The sequence below is a fragment of the Mixophyes fleayi genome, chromosome 4, assembly GCF_038048845.1.
Source record: "Mixophyes fleayi isolate aMixFle1 chromosome 4, aMixFle1.hap1, whole genome shotgun sequence".
NCBI classification, from domain to species: Eukaryota; Metazoa; Chordata; class Amphibia; order Anura; family Limnodynastidae; genus Mixophyes; species Mixophyes fleayi.
The window spans coordinates 50,765,160-50,771,459 of record NC_134405.1 but is presented as its reverse complement, the minus strand read 5'-3'; positions in this window follow the sequence as shown (position 1 = coordinate 50,771,459).

Below are 6,300 nucleotides of genomic sequence, written 5' to 3'. Positions count from 1 at the left end.
AAGCCAGCAGGAAAGTAGAGAGGGTAAATGGTACTATCAAGAACAAACTGAGTAAGTGATGGCTGAAAATGGCTTGGCATCGCTGGAGGCTTTGCTACTAGTCCTCGACAGTGTCAGAACCACTCCTAGACCACCTCTTGACTTGTCACCATTTGAAATACTTTTTGCCCGACAACCTCATTTGATGGTAGATCCACAGGATGATTTCAAATGCATCAATAGGTGTTACGCTGACGGTCAGTACACAAACTTACAGAACTAGTTGGCGGAGGTCTTCACCTTTAGCAGCCGCCTTTCCCATAGAGCTTTATACGCTCACCGGTACTCAGATGCCCCCAGGACTTATCTCCAGATGTAGTGTGAGTTTGTGAGAATAAACCGTAGCGGCAGGCCAGGAGGCAGCGAAGATGGCAGCGGTTGGTCAAACGAAATCCAAGGCCAGGAGTCACTTGCAAGCAGGAACAGTCGGGATACACGCCAAAGGTCATGGTCACGAGCAATATAGCGGGGTCCAAGGCACAGGCAAGATGAGTCGGGGTCACACGCAAAGAGGCAAATCCAAGGTACAGGCAGGGGTCATACACGGCAAAGACAATCCAAAAGGGTAACACCAACAGCACAGGAGCAGGTAGCAGGCAGAAACTGGAAGCTATAACCGGCAGTGTCCGACCGTTGCTACGGCAATGGTCGGGCTGGCCCTGGAAGTGACATCCCGGTCGTCAATTAACCTACTAGTATGTTTTTGGAGTGTGGGAGGAAACCGGAGCACCCAGAGGAAACCCACGCAAACACGGGGAGAACAAACAAACTCTTCACAGATATGGCCACGGTCGGGAATTGAACTCATGATGCCAGCGCTGTGAGGCAGGAATGCTAACCAATTAGCCACCGTGCTGCCCCATCCTTATTTTTTCCAGGGCAATTTATTTTTGTAATGGTGATCAGAAAATGAAGACTGGTTTGGGTGATGAAACTAATGTGGTGGAGATAGAGAAAAATGTGATAGCACCATTGGTTCAACCTAACCTTTATTCAATTTGGGGATAAAGAAAAGTTCTGCTAACCTTGGACCTCAAAGACAGTGTGATGGGCTATTGTCTGAGGAATATTGTATTTTTTAAGTACTATAACCCTATAATCGAAGAGAAGTGCATCCAGCGATGTCAGTCTAATAATAATTTGAACTTGGACAGACATCCATTAGATCATTCACTGCTGGGTAAGGTCTTAAACCAAACTGAATGTTGGGTGTGTTCTCATGTGCCTCAGGGACAAAATAATGTAGGACTAGACTGCTTTCCACTAAATATCTATGAGGTACTTGAATTACAGGGTGGGAGACCAATTGAGGCAAGGTATAACATGACGCTATAGTGTGACGCTTTCACCAATACACAGTAGACAAGTCTTTGCTGTACCTGAATGTTACAATCACAAAGGAACCTGAGCATTGGGAAGCTGAACGAGATGATCAGACAATACACTCTACAAGTGTTAGGAAAAGGGCCATTGATAACTTTAAGGTACGAGTGCCCAAAAAGGCTGAGGGATATCATAAATGAGGTAGCAGTCCTAAGAGAATGTTGATTGGAAAGGTCCCTCTGGATTACTGTTTGAATGTTATCCAAGCTGAGATGTGCATTAAACTGATGGAAATGTTAGGTATAGGTAACTTTACTAAAACATTGTGTAACACAATAACTAACCATTTTATGCCTTATATCCCTCCAGATGATGCATATTTCAGTTGTTCGTGCATAATTTGTTAACTCCGAGCTCTAAAGGAATACGTTTTCTAGGAAACTAGTTCCTGAAGTATTGACTGTTTCCCATGATAAAATTACTGACGTTCACAGAACAACCTCACCTCCTTATGTACACACACAGTATGAACACAAAGTCAAAAGAAATATGATTCCAGGTGAAGAGCCTTTAGCTGCAAATTTAATTACAGAAACTACAGGGTTTCAGATCATGGTAGCATTGGACCCCACCAAGATTACACGGGGAACCCTAAATTATAAATACATACAAGATCTTGCAAAATTAATTTACAATATTACCGTATGATGACACATTCAGGTATACGGGTAAGGAGTTGAAGGCTTATAAGAAGGAATTAGTACAACATAGGTTGGTACTAAATTATCTCTGCAATTACTGGTGGATATTGTGTGACATTGGCGATCCAGTTTTGTGTTAAATGTTGCTCTTACAGCATTAATACAGATGGCCCTAAAGAAATAATTAACTATAAAATGGATGAGATCTTACGGTTAAAATGGGAATTTCGTAAGGTCCACAATTATTCTTTTTATGAGATAGGGGAAAAGGTAGTAGGATGAATGTCATGGTTGAATCCTTTTACATGAACAGGTTGCTGGTATAGGCAAGCTACTTATTCTTATAGTTGGTGTCTTTATAGTAATTGGCTTATGTATGTATTCCTGCTGTGTTGAAGTGTTGTAAACGTTCAACTGATACGACCCCAGAAAACGATAATGTGATGGTATTAAGAGAGACAGATATCACAGAAAATGAAGTGTTACATTACGATCCTGCAGTAAAATCTTGAAAGGATGAGAGTGTTGGACTTACTCTCAAAGGGTGGAACTGTTAAATAATTGGACAAAGGTGCTAAATTAATAATTTCTCTACACTACAGTTGCGATGTGATTCATACACAACGTAATTTTTATCATAAAATTTAAGTATGTTTAATGTTTGTTTCAATATAAAAATAAAAAGTGGTAAATAAGCTAAATAATGTTTCCAATATCTGAATTACATCGAGTTTGGTATCATTTTGTTTGCAATTGCATAAGAACGCCGGTGTTATTTATGTAGCATCTGCACCTTGCGAACGCAAGATATAAATAATATCACATTTTCTTACATTAAATAGTCAGCTCACAGGGACCAGAAAAAACAGTTTATACAGGTCTAGATGCGGGAACCTGGAGGAGGACACCTGGCAATCTCAAGGAACAATGACTAGAGGAATCCACCAATGCCACGTCGAGTTCCTGGGAGGTCAATACCCTTTGACCTATGAATGAAGATCTTAATACTGTAACTGTGTATTTTTGTGATGTCACAGCTTTTTACAATTATACTGTGTACAATTGAACCTTTGGCTTTGGAAACCAGAGCATTTTGACTGAAGCTAGAGTTGGTGCCAACAAGCAAACGCATTTGTATATCAAACTTTGTCTCAAAATTCTTTTGATAAAACCTTTGTGCTTTAGAAGCACAGCGATCACATCAGAGAATCTTTATTGTTGACAATAGTTAAGACTTAACACACCGGTATGAGCCAATTCACCAACTTAGCAGATAGTTTTAAATCTACGTTTAGGAGTGAGATGGGGCGATAGCATTCACAAAGACTAGGATCTCAACCCTCTTTGGAGATAAAGATTACATCCACCCTGGCGGTGTCCCTCTCAAATTTCTTACCATTCGAGATACCATTAAACAGGGGAAGGATCAAAGGTATAAGAGTAGAGGCAATTTTTTTATAGTATAAAACTGTAAAGCCATTCGGGCCAGAAGCTGCGAAATCCCTGAGAGTTTTAATGGTTTAACAGTGATATCCCTGCTTAGAGAAATCAACTGGGCATTTGTAAGGCGGGGCAGGGAACACGTGCAGAGGTAGTTAGGTATTTGACAGTGAAGGAGGTCTGGGGCAATCAAGGATAATGGGAGGTTATATAAAGAGCTATAAATCTATCAGCTATTGTCTATCGGTCACAAAGGAGTCGGTGGGACAGAGCTTTAATAAAGACAATCCTACAAGTGTATTTAGTTTGCAATTAGTGCAAGTAGGGAATCTGCTTAAAGTCCCTTCTAGTAGAAATTCTGTTGGAGCCACTGTAGCATCTTTACTGCTTTACTGTTTTGCGCTTAGGATATTTTTGATGGAGGGCATTAAGGGTTTGTATTTGAGACTCCCTGACAGATTTATTAAAAAGCTTTTTATTATGGAAGGCTAGGCTAATAAGTCATCCTCTGATTGTAGCTTTATGTGCGACCCATTTTATTGTAGGGCTGATATCATCCTGAACATTATCATCTTGGAAATATGCTAAAGCTTGCCGAATCGTGTCCACATTTCCTTGTTTCCTTCTTTTTGTTTAAGAGCATATATAAGTGGAAATATGTCCCATGAAGAAGCAAGTAGTGCGTGCAAATCATTTTTATAAACAACGTTGGCAGCGCTCCCGTTAAGTGTTTATAAGACAGATCCCTACCCAATTTATTTTACGTTTTGTATTGACAGTTTTATATTACCCTGGAGCCGGGTGGCTGCATTGCTCCCTTAAGACCAGCAATCTCCCTGTCAAACTTAAGTGACAAGAATTAAAGTTTCAGCATTCACTCCTGTTGCAACTGTTAGCTGTCTAAGGGGCACATTTATCAATATTCACATAAAGTGAAAAGTAGTTTTCAATCCTTATCGCAATGATAAGGATTGAACTACTTCTCACATTTATGTACAGCCCTGCACAGAAACAGCAGTTCCGAAAAACTGCTGTTTCAGTGATAAAAAAAATCATACTTACCCCCCTCTTCGGAAGCGCTGTCTTCGGGTCTTCTCTTCACTCTTCAATTGCGCATGTCCAGTTCCAAGAAAGTGCCTAGCTAACAATAGATGCATACACTGGACCATAACCCCCACCTGACCCAGGGGTGGGGTACCTTACAATGATTGTGACAACACAGACTGTGAAAAGCCCAACAGGATTACACCCAAAGGTGTAATCCATGACAGGCTGATAACACCGACAGGTTGAAAACAGCTCCAATGAAGGAACATCCCGGCACGCTACAATGATGTAAGTTTCAAGTTCCCCACTGTCATTTTGGCTGTTAAGGTGGTAATTTAAGGAAGCACTGGCTGTACAATGTTGTAGGCTTTGTAAAGAGCAATGTACAGCCAGAGCCTCCTTAAATATTAGCAGTGAATGACAAAGTGGGGAACTCTGGGATGTTCCTTCATTAGAGCGGTTTCAAGTGTCGTTTTTAACCTGTCAATGTTATCAGCTTGTCATGGATCCTTTTCGGTGTAATCATGTCGGCGTTGTCAGTATCGTTATACTGACTACCATCGTGACCCAGCCCGCTGAGGAACCTAACGGCTGCCCCTACACTTAAAGAGGCAGCGATGTCTGGGGCCCACCATGACTCACTAAACCCCTCTCCCAGCACTGTGCTGACAGAGGTTAATATTCACCCCCTGCCATCCTCCAGTCCTGCAGCCGCCGCATGGGGAATCGAGCAGTAGTCTGCAATGGCTGTGGTCATCGCCCACAGAAGAATCCAGCAATGGGAGCAGAGATTGGCAGTTGCCCTTCAGCATCTCTGATACCCTGCTCCTGGCAGGGCACAGCCATCCGTGCTGTAGAACAGACAACTGCAGATGAAGCACTAATAACCACCGATTCGGCACCGTAGTAAACAGATTTTCAACTTGGGCTAAACTGAAGGCCTAACAGAAGAGGTGTAGAGGGGAAGAGGAACTATAAACAAATGTTAAGTTTCTGAAGATGCGCACATGGCTGAATCCCTATACTATACCCCAATGGATGCTGGAGAAAGCAGAACACAAGTGATGACCCCTCCCCCGATGTGAAGAGGAGCACATGAATACCTTATGAAACCAATCATTGTTTACTGAACATAAACTTTCTACTTTCTCCAATGACTCAAGACCCACTTTCGAAATGGGAAAAGACCCAGGAACTGTCACGCGCCGCGGCGGTACTCACAGCCGCTGCGGCTCGCTTCTGGCGCCCTCTGGCATTACGCCCGTCACCTTAACGACTGGGACGTCATTTCCGCCGAGGTTCCGAACGCTGCCAAGGCAATGGCCGGACGCTTTCCCCTGCAGCGCCGCGTCCCGGAAACTGAGGACAGCCGGGCGTGTGTGCAAATCTTAGTACTAGCCTGTAGGCTATTAGGTTTAAATGAAATTAATTAGCAGGGTCCTGGGGGTGTTTCCAGAGCTAGGCTCTGACTGGCTGGCTGCAGAATTTAAGGCAGTGAGGACTGAGCCTCACTGCTGGTTCTAGCTTGTTGTTACAGTTTGCTGACTTGTTCCTGTTTCCCTGTTACTGTTTTTTGTAAACTCTGTTTGGAACTCCCGTGTATGACCCTCTGCTTGTATTTTGACTCTGCTTGTTCTCTTGTGACCCTGACCCTTCTGGCTTGTACTTTGGACCCTGCTACTTTGCCCGTGACCCCGACCTCTAGCGTGTTATCCGACTATCCTGCTTGCCTGTGACCCTTGACCTTGGC